The sequence below is a fragment of the Streptopelia decaocto genome (genome assembly GCF_964273445.1).
Source record: "Streptopelia decaocto genome assembly, chromosome: 3".
Classification (NCBI taxonomy): domain Eukaryota; kingdom Metazoa; phylum Chordata; class Aves; order Columbiformes; family Columbidae; genus Streptopelia; species Streptopelia decaocto.
This window is the reverse complement of record NC_138656.1, coordinates 11,229,554-11,240,198: the sequence shown is the minus strand read 5'-3', so window position 1 is coordinate 11,240,198 and position 10,645 is coordinate 11,229,554.

The following is a 10,645-nucleotide window of genomic DNA, read 5'->3' as shown; positions in this document are numbered from 1 at the left end:
ACTGCAGGATTTCTGGCAAAATGATGAGCCTACCAGCAGTGTTACCCAGTCTGGGAGCTCCTGTTCTGCCACTCTGATGGAATTTTCTTGGACAAGGAAGCCCAAAGGACAAACCTTCAGGAGCACCTTCAGCAGAAAGCAGCCTGTGCCCTGCCACTTTTTGGCTCGGGAGTTTGTGAGACTGAAAGAGAAATTAACCTGCTCCTGATCCATCCCCTTCTGCAGGAAGCAGCTCAAATGGCCAAGCGCCATGTGGAGCCTCGGCAGGGGAGGAACTGTCTTGGAAAACTGTCATGGTTTAAGCCGAGCTGGCAATACAACCATGATAGCTGCTCACTCACCCTCCTCCCCCCCTAATAGGAGAGAGAATCAAAAGGGAGATACTTGGATTGAGATAAACACAGTTTAATTAAATAACAAAATACTAATACGCTACTAGTAAATATGTATATAAAATAGAAACAAAAGATACTCAGGGCAATTCCTCATGAACACGCTGAGCAACCATTCCCAGGAAATAGCATCTGGTCCCAAAGATGATCCCAGAGACAGAAAAGAGAGGAAAAAGGCAGAAAGGCTCAGAGACCTCTGCAAAACAGCAAAAAGCCAAACTAAATGTCGCGTACCAAAAACTCCCCTGGCTCCGAGAAAAAAGAGCAAACAAAAAAAAACAACACGCGGAAGAGAAAGCACCCGAGAGAGAGAGAGACAGAAAGATAGTGAAGAGACAACTGGAAGGTCCCAACTCCTAACTCTCCTTAAATATGAAGCATGACACTAATGGGATGGAATATTCTTATTGATCAGTCTGGATGTCAGCCAAGCTCTGCCCCATCCATGTCCCCCTTCCTGGCTGCCTCACACCTGTGGGCAGAGTGCTCAGAACATCCTTGGCTCTCAGACCAGAGCAATTAAAAACATTAACTCTGTCCCAGGGTGTTATCTCTTGTTCTCAAACTAAGTCCAAATAATGAGCGTGCTAGCTATGGAAAAGAAAGGTTTCTAACTGCATAAAGAAAATAAACCCATTTTCAGTCAAACCAGCACAAAAACAGAAGCCCTCCTCTGCTTCTCACAGCAGGATCTTCACCAGCTCTGACAGAACAAGACCAGTAATATTGAACAGTTGTTGTCAGTGACAGAATGGCCCAACATTAACACGTGCCCCACCATCATGCTCCTGCAAACAGATGGCTGTGGAAAGAGCAAGGTGAGCAGCTGTGGACAGCCTGGTAGGAGCTTAGTAGCTGAATGGATGCACCAGCACCTCCAGAGCCAGGAAAAGAACTAATGTGGCCACACACTGAGTAACAGCCCGAACAAGGGCCTGGAGAACAGCACCAGGTTGAGGCTTGGAAAGAAGCAAACAGCCCTTTTTGTGGCAGTTTTCCCCACTGGAGCTCCACCAGGACTGGGCAGGATTTAACAGACAAACTGACCCGCTCCAAGCAGCCCAGTGTAAATGAGAGAGGTGGAGAGGATGAGCAGGGCAGCCGGACACTGACACTAGCGGCTGGACAGAGACACTGGCGGCCGGACAGAGACACTGGCGGCCGGACACACAGACAATGAACACAGACACCGGACACAGACGCCGACGGCCGCCCCCGAGGCCGCTGTCACACGAGTCTCAGTCTCTTCCCCCCAACAGCACACAACAACTCCGCTCACATCGGCCGCTCCCGTGCCAACTCCTCCAGCACCGCCCCACCTCGCACACCTCCCAGGGGTGTCCGGCCACCCTCACCCGGGGAGCCCCGAACCTTCTTCCTTGGCCCTGCCCCCCCGCCTCACCACAGCATCCCCCTCGCCCTGCTCCGTCCCCGGGACCCCACGCCCTGCCCACCCACCTACCCTCGGGCTCCTCCCCGCGCACCCCCAAGCTCTGCACGCCCGCTCTCCGGGGCGGTGGGGAACCAGACCGCCCCCTCGCCACACTGCGGGACACCCCCGCCTCCCGCCCCCTCTCCCGCCTCGCCATTCCGCACCTGCCCGGCACCGCCTGCCCTGACCCGGAAGCGCCCGCCTTCCCCTTCCGGGCTGCTGGCCTCCCTAGCAACCGGGGGGACACTTCCGCCTGGCAACCATGGCGACAGCGAGTTTTTCGCCGGCTGCCCCGCTCTCCTCACACGCTGCCCCGCGGACGGGACTGAGGGATTCTCTGTAAAGAATCGCACACTCAAGAGCCACACTGATAGTTGTGTGCGGTTTCAAGCTGCTGTGTATTTGAATATTTATTTGAATTTCAGTGGTAACAGTGACACCGGTTGTTTCTTTCTCTGCAGGTGCTGTGAATTTTCAAGTGTCTTTCATATTACCAACTAAAGACAAGTATGATAAGAAAACCTTGCTAGGTGCTGATTTCTTTTGCAAAACGGTGTGTGGGCATGGAGGAAATCTGTACCTTTTTCAGGTTGAGGGTCACATAAGTGACCTTGGACATAGTGATCAGGGAATGATCAAGTTTTCTGTTCTTGGAGAATTAAGGACAGGGTTCAGCAGAACTGCTACCTTGGACTTCCAAAGGGCAGACTTCGACCTGTTCAGGAGGCTGGTTGGCAGAGACCCTTGGGAGGCAGTCCTGAAGGGCAAAGGAGTCCAGGAAGGTTGGTTTCTCTTCAAGAAGGTAATCTTAGAGTCGCAGGAGCAGGCTGTCCCTGTGTGCCAAAAGAAGAAGACCAGCCTGACTGAACAGAGAGCTTTGGCTGGAAATCAGGAATAAAAAGAGAATTTATGACCTTTGGAAGAAGTGGAAGGCAACTTAGGAGGACTACATGGATGCCATGAAGTTATGCTGGGAGAAAATTAGAAGAGTCAAAGCCCAACTAGAGCTGATCTGGCTACTGCTGTAAAAGGGAACAAAAATATTTCTATAAATACATGAGCAACAAAATATGATAGTAGACTCAAAGGCAGCGATCTGAAAGGATATTGTAATGAAAGGAAATAATACTGTAAGCATAAACATTAATCATTTATTTTTATCCTTCGTCTCTCATTAAATGCAGATGAATGGTACTGGAGGGCTAGAACATCCTCCAGGGGCAGTTTATGAAGACGAGTTCAAAGGTGACATGTTTCATGGGGCTGGAACCTACGCATTTCCAAACGGAGCAAAGTACATTGGACCATTGGTTTGACATGGAAGAATCATGTAGTCTTTTCTACTATTTTTCATTTCATAAGCTGTGAAGTCCAAAAAAAATTCACACAGCATGGGAGCAGGTTTCTTTTGCTACCAGTGAAACCTGCACTTGGTATCTGAGATTGCTGATCCCAGTTGTATTAACGTATAAGGTCAGTCAGAAGTCTGTGGTTCATTCCCTGCCAGAAGTTTCCACCCACTTTTTGTCACCAGATCTCTGAGCTCAGCCAGAGTTCAGAGAAACAGAACAGTTCAGCCCCTTTCAGAGCTGCTGTTTCAAGCTGTCTGCATACAGTTGCATGCAGAAATACAGTGCTGATGTGCTCGGATAATTTGTAAAGTTTGTGTTTACCTAATTTGAGGTAAAGTACAAATTTCAGATAAATGGGAAAATGTGGAGGCTTATTTTCATCACTCAGGATAAAATATTTTACTCCCACTTATATAAACATCAGCTGAGTTAATTTCTTTTGAATAAGGGTGTGTGTTTCCAATTGCTAGGATACCATCTTCTCCTAAAACAAGAAGTCAATACCCACTTCATAATCCAAACGGGATTTAATGATAAAATGAACTGTAAAAAATGACATAAGAACATTCATGTTTATTCTCCTTAAATTGCATCTCTGTCAAATTTGCAAGGTACAATTTAGGTTTATTTCTTTTTAAGTACCTCCCCAGTCCAGTACCTGAAATAAATCTAAAATTTATGTTAGTTAATATGTGGTCTTTCAAAAGGAAAAAAAAAAAAACTCTGTCTTACCCTGCTGACCAAAAATAATAGGCACAAGAGTACTAGAATGATGACCAATTCTATTTTGAAATTATCAGACACCAAATTAAATACATGTTACCGATACAAAATGGAAACCTATATGACAAACTCAATGTTTAGGGGAAAATTAAAGGCATTTATTTCAATGCTTTATAACAAATTAAGTTACGCTTCTGTTACAGTGGCATGTTCAAATCTGCTACATAGCTTCTAGTTTTTGATATATTAAATGACAGACGTGAATTCTGCATGAAGTCTAAACCTGTGACTACTCATCACTTTAGTGAGGGCATTCAGCAGTAGATCACCTATGTAGCTTTACAGGCATTTTCTCTCAAAAATGTCAGGGTGCTGCCTTCACTCTCTTGTGAAAATATAGCCCATTGCAAAGGGGCCAGTGTGATGCTTATCACTAGTCACTGGTCTGTAGAGAAAACCAGCTCGTTCTGATTTGAACTCATGATTTCAACTGACTAAAATGCTGATGCACAGAAGCTTTTGCAAACACGGTGTTCATATGCCGATGTTTACTCTAAGCCAGGTGTTGTACAGTGGGGTCAGGGCAAAGAGCAAGTGCAACTGTCACTTGGTAGTGACTCCTCACAGGTCAAGCCCATAAACCCCAGGCTCTGACACCATACTGCTCCAGGACAGACCTCTGCCATGCTCCAAAGATACTTTTCTCTGGGAAGGGAGGTAGACGGGAGAGTGCACATGGGAGACTGCTCACTGCCATTGTCCCATCAGAAAGTCTAATGCAATGAAAAATGTATATTTTTGTTTGCATTTGGTCATCAAAGGTCTCTGCACTCTGAATCAAAATACTTTGCCATACAAAGCAGAAAAACTGATTCAAAGCTAAAAACAAACAAAGACGACATAACATACCAGTGATGTCAGGAAAAAATGCGTGTTGAGTCTGCTTGCCACATATTTAATGGCATTTTAGTAAATACCTGTCCTTGTCTCCATTTGCAGATGCAATGTACAAATGCTGTTCCTTCAGATGTGCCTTCAAATACTCAGCTCATTTGCTAGGATTTGGAAAAATCTTGGACTCCATGGTTTCTTATAAAAATGAAAAAAACAGCTCATTGTCAGCAAACTGAAACATACTGGGCCCTCTGAAACAACGCAGCTCATGGATCATCTGGCAATATAAGGCCTTTCAGCTCTTTTTCTTAAAAGTGTCTGTAGGAAAATCTCTATTTGAAATGTTCTGTTTGTGGATTTGTGAAGATAAATATTTTTATTTATTAAAAAAAAAATCTTTCCTAGCTTGAGCTGTTTGTTGAATTCACAGATATCTTCGACTCACCAAAAATGCACTTTGCAACAAACTCCTTCAGAATGATCATTTAATTTTGTTTAATTTTGTTGTGTTTTGCTCCTGAAATAGCCAGCTCCAAAAAAAGAAATCCAGTGTCCTCTGTCCGTAGTCCTTGACTTCAGAAGTAGCAGCATCTTCCACAGAGCTTCTATTAATCTATGAGCTTGTCCTTCCAGCTTCTTTGTTAGAACTCCACATCACCACATTTATCAGTGCTGCACAGCAATTATACTGATTTAGTACTGATTTAGGCTGTGCAGTTTTATATTTCAGGTTTTCTGCCTGAAGGGTGTCTTTGAAACAGATCTTTGTCTTTCAGGGAGAAACTAGTCTGCCTTTTGTTATTGTTCCTCCACCTTTATGTCTCCCTGCTCTTACACTTTGGAGTAATTTACTGGACTGGCTCAAACCTTTTCCTGACACCCCTGGCCTTAGTAAGCTGCATTCTCCCCATGCTTTCTTGTCGCCCTCTGGAGCAAAAAGCTTTGCAGGACCTTAGGAGAAGAAACAGAGCAGGTGTGGAGAGCTGCTGCCTCGCACTCTCCCACCTCCCTCCAGGCCCTGTTTATTTTTGCTCAGAGGAAATTTTTCATGATCTAACAAGCAACAGAAAATACACAAGTGCTGGAGGTTGCTGCTTCTCTGCCCTGGCTACTTTGTCAACTTTGCTTTTGGCCCCTGAATGAAAGAAGGGGACCCCTCTTGGCGCTGGCATTCCTAGTGAGGCCATGCGTGGTAGGAGACTGGGGGATGTCAGGGAAATGAGGGGAGGAGCTGGTCCCATCTCCCTGTCCCCAACTGCAACCTGCCTCTCTTGGGTGCCACAGGAGGTATTTAAGAGCCTCACAATTTGGCAAAGTAGCAGAGACCACATCAGTTCTCAGCACACGGCCCCCTCTACCGTCACTTCACAAGGATTCTCACCCTCCCTGCAGCAGTGTGCAATTTTAATTAAAAAGGAAAAAAAAGTCTGTATCGTCTTCTTCCAAGCACACAGTCCTGATTTTTTGCATGGAGATGCAAGGATGTGACCTGAAGATTACATAATTTGAAGGCATTTGTTATGCTTGCATTTCACATCAGTGATTAGCATGTGACAGTCCCATCCTGGGAAACGTCAAGCCACTATTGCGCTCCTCTCTCTCTCCTTTCTTGTACACTGCTAATTCCCAATTCTGACAACCACCAGTCCTGGAGGATCTTCAACTAGCCTGAGGTAAGTTTAAAATGTACTCGACATAGGATGAAGGCTGGGATTACTAACACCATTTCTCATATTACTGGAAAAAGCTAGAGCTGTAGCTATTTAATGTTGCATGTGCAGCACATAAAGTGGTATTTAAAGTATTTTGCATCTTCAGTGCCCAGAGTTATTTTCAGTTAATTTCTTCTAAGATTGCGTATGGAGATCTAGCTTCTTAGTGTGCTAGAGAAGCCTGTGAGGTTGCATTTAGCATATGGTCTCTGAAATAACAGGTTAAAAAGACCTTTTTTGCTCTTACCATTTAAGAGCTAAATTGAGGTCTCACGCTGAACTGAAGTATCTGAATGACAACAGCGTTAGAGTTAGCTGGAGACAAAGCATGAGAGTGCTGATTTTTTTTCTCTCTTTAGAGGACTGGGTGTTTTTTGTCCAAGCAGGTTTTTAAAAACAGGCAGCAATCTCAGCTGGATGGAAACCGTCACCAGGAAGACCCTAAGCATTTATTTAGGAAAAGTGTGGATATTTAACAACTGAAACAGCAAAAATGCATAGAGGTTCCCCTACACTGTTACCTGTGTCATTATTTCAGAAGCAGAATGGGAAAGAAAGCTACACAGTAAATGTTGTCCATCAAGGCTGGGCTGTAAATGCTTTGCTGAACTTTGTTTGCATGCTGGTACTCAGGGTATTCAGTTGGTCTTTTTAACAAGCAATCCTGTGCACAGCTGATTGTTTCTCCAAGTTGTGCCGTTCCATGTTGGGGGAGCACAGGAAGGTGGAGGACAGTCGCATGAATGCAGTGCAGGCTGAGGGACCTGTCTCCCCTCCCTCCCCAACACACAGCTTCATGCAGGAATCCCATTCCTGTGCTGCCTTGGTGGCACCTTGCTCTGGTCTTTGACTCTGTGCCTGGGGCATAGCTAAAGAAGGCAACCCACTGGGACCTCGTCATCCACCCATCCGTCCATCCATCCATCCATCCATCCATCCATCCATCCACACTTTCTCCCTTGGGGATCTCATGGGAAGTGGGTGTTGGCTCAGCCTCTGTTAACTTTCATATGCTGCCTGCTCTGCTCTGGGGGGGCTGCAGGACCAGCCACTCATGCAAGGCACCAGGCCAATATTCTCTGCTGGACACCAGTGGCCAGAATCACTGCAATCTCTAATGGCAGAGGTGGCACTCAGCTTTGGTTCTTAGGCTGGGCAGATTTAGCTGCTGGACAGAAGATAGAGACAAAAAGGGCAAATGCTTCCTTTTGCCATGATGGAGGGATCTGGTGGCTTTTAACACCCTGAAACTGTTCCCTGGGCTTTGCTCCAGAGCTGTCATTCTGGCTTGATGAGAGCTGCAGGAGAATAAATGACTTTTAATGTTCAGCTCTGGAGAGACAAGCATGTCTTTGCAAAGGGGTCATGGGCTTGAGTTGCAGTCCAGGATGGTCTGCTTATGGCTTCATGTGACTAGGTGTTGAGCCTGGCCAGTGGGGAGGAACAATGACATCTCCTTGTCAATAACGAAACTACCATGTGGGCTGGCATATCAGGCAAACCTTGGATTTGCAGTGGCTGGAGGCCTGACAGTGGTTTAGGAAAGCAGCCTCTCAAAGAGCCTGCCCTCCCTGCTGAAGTGCACATGTATTCCTGTATGTGCATATGGGAAGGCATTCAGGGTGTGGGTCTTGCTCAGGACTGAGAAAAAAAAGGTGAAGCTTTTAGCTGTCTCAAGGGGACTATAAAACAGATGGAGTCCAGGTTTGTCCCAGAGGTACAGAGTGAAAGGCAATGAACACAGGCTGCAACAAAGGCAAACCCTGAGTGGATGTGTGGAAAAATATTCTTCCCCAGGGTATTGGAGGACCCAGAGAGGCTGCACAAACTTCACTGTGGGAAATACTCAGACTTGCACTGGACACAGCCCTGAGGAACTTAATCTAGTTTGGAGTTAGCCTTGATTTGAGCATAAAGTTGGACTAGACCCATACAAGGGTTTCTACTCACATAGGCTGCTGTGAACTTTTCGCTTGTTTGCTGCCAGCAGAGGAAGGATTTGACCAAGCAGCCCACATCCAGGGCCTTAGGGCCAAATGTGAGTCCTATTTTCCAATCCCTTTTTACACCTTTCAGGAACAAGCCAGACACTGTTCAGCCACCTCAGGCTGACTGAAACCCTTGTCCCTGGTGAGGACAGTGTTAACAGCTTCCCCATCCAGCAGCCAAGGGAAACAGAGGACAAGCATTTGCTCCAAACCATGGTGAGGTGTATGTTTTGTTTATTTTAGTGATAAGGAAGGACTGGCTAGTTCTGCTCAGTTGCATCAGTTTAGAAGAACCAGGGTCAGGCAGCCAATGTTATATATTCACGGAGTCCAGCAGTGACCGTTAAATGCTGGAAAGTAGCCAGTGTAATGCAATTATTTAATGTAACAAAGAATCAAGGGGTGACTCAGGAAATTGAAGGCCGCAGCTAGAGGACACAAGAAAGACAGTTACTCTGGTAAAACAGGGAAGACTGTCTAGACTCAACCAACATCAACCTACTTTGCAGAGCTCCTGGCAGTGCCTGGAGCAGGAGGGGATGGGGGCATCCCTGGTGTCCCAGTTTCAAAGCCTCACTCCTGAGCTCTGCAGAGATGGTGCTTGAACATTGCCCTTGTCTGCATGAGTGTGATATGGAAGCTCCTCAGTTAAACCTCCATGCCATACAGTTATTGAGTTCCTAGAAGGAAAAATTACTTCTGATACCAGGAACCCACAGCATTTTTACCACCCAGGAGGTAAGACACAAAGCCAAAGGGCTCCCTTCTAGCCCTATGTGGCCCTGAGTTGAAAGCACATGAGAACAGGAGATAGGTTATGGAGCAATGACACCTCATCATACGAGCCCTTCTTCTACATCTATTACCTCTCTCATTAAAACGTCATGTAAGTTATTTTTCTCCATATCAGACAAACCTCTTTCTTTGTACTGGACCCAGCAGAGGGGAGAAGGCCCTCCTGTGAGCTTCTCCTTGCAGGTGCATTGCCCCTTGCGACAGCTGCATGTTTCCATGTGTTAGTGGAAAGGAGCAACAGATGCTCTTTGTGTTGCATCCTTCATTCTGAATCACAGTCTGTGAGACTGGTGGCATAGCCTTGGTGATGTGCTGGGTAGGGGGACCTGCTGAAGTGTGACCTAGGCAGAGACACAAGCATTTTGAGGTCTCAGATGCCTGGGAGGAGCTGGTCTAAGAGTGGAAGTAGAGAGCACTTGGTGGAAATTAATTACTCTTCAATTCTGGCTTTTCCTTGCCTTGGATACCTGCCATTGCAACATGTTCATACAGTGTTTCCTCATACATTACAGTCCCCTGACTTCCTCATTTAATGCTCTGCAGCAGCATGGGTTAGAGATTCTCATTTTTGCATGCTCCCACAATAAATGTTCTTGTTACCGGCAGGGTATGGTCACCCTGACTTGCAAAAGCCAGGGTATGAATTGTCATTGGAGATTTAGGAATTCCCAGAATAATTCAGCAAGTGGATAGTAAAATTTTAACATCTTTAAGATGGGCTATGCAGTTAGTCTGGCATAGGAGGAGAGGAGAGGGAGCTGGGTGCTGTTCAGTTTGGGGAAGTCTGGGATGGTCCTACAGCTGGGTTTCTCTGAACCACCATAGCCCTCCTGGCAGAGCTGTGTCAGCAGAGCTCTGTGCCATAATCACACTGGCCCCTCCAATCCCAGCAGCAAAGCTAACAATGACTCACATCAGCCTTGGGCATATCTATGTCAAACAGGAATGGAGGTGGGAGGTTATTCTAGACTCCTAAATCACATCTAGTTTCCTAGTAAGGTTGGACAAAAGCAGACTTGAATTAAACCCTGGGGAGAGGAAGTGTGGATGTTAACCCGTCCCCATGATGATAAGAGAAGCTTAAGCTTCCATTTTTCTGGGGCCCTGCCTAAGTCATTAGGCAAGCATTATCTTAAGACTGTTCCCAAAGTCCTAACCCCATTACTGGACTGACAAGATACTTTACCAAGGGAGTGCCTTGGGCATGGCATCATGCTCTGTTGGCCCTGGTTTCCAGAGAGTCTGCAGCTCTACACATCGAGGTGCCTTGCAGCACTCCTGTACTTCCAAAAGTCAGGGAGACAACTGACAGAGAAAGCATGCATGGCAGTACTAGGCCTCCAAAACTGCCAGCAAC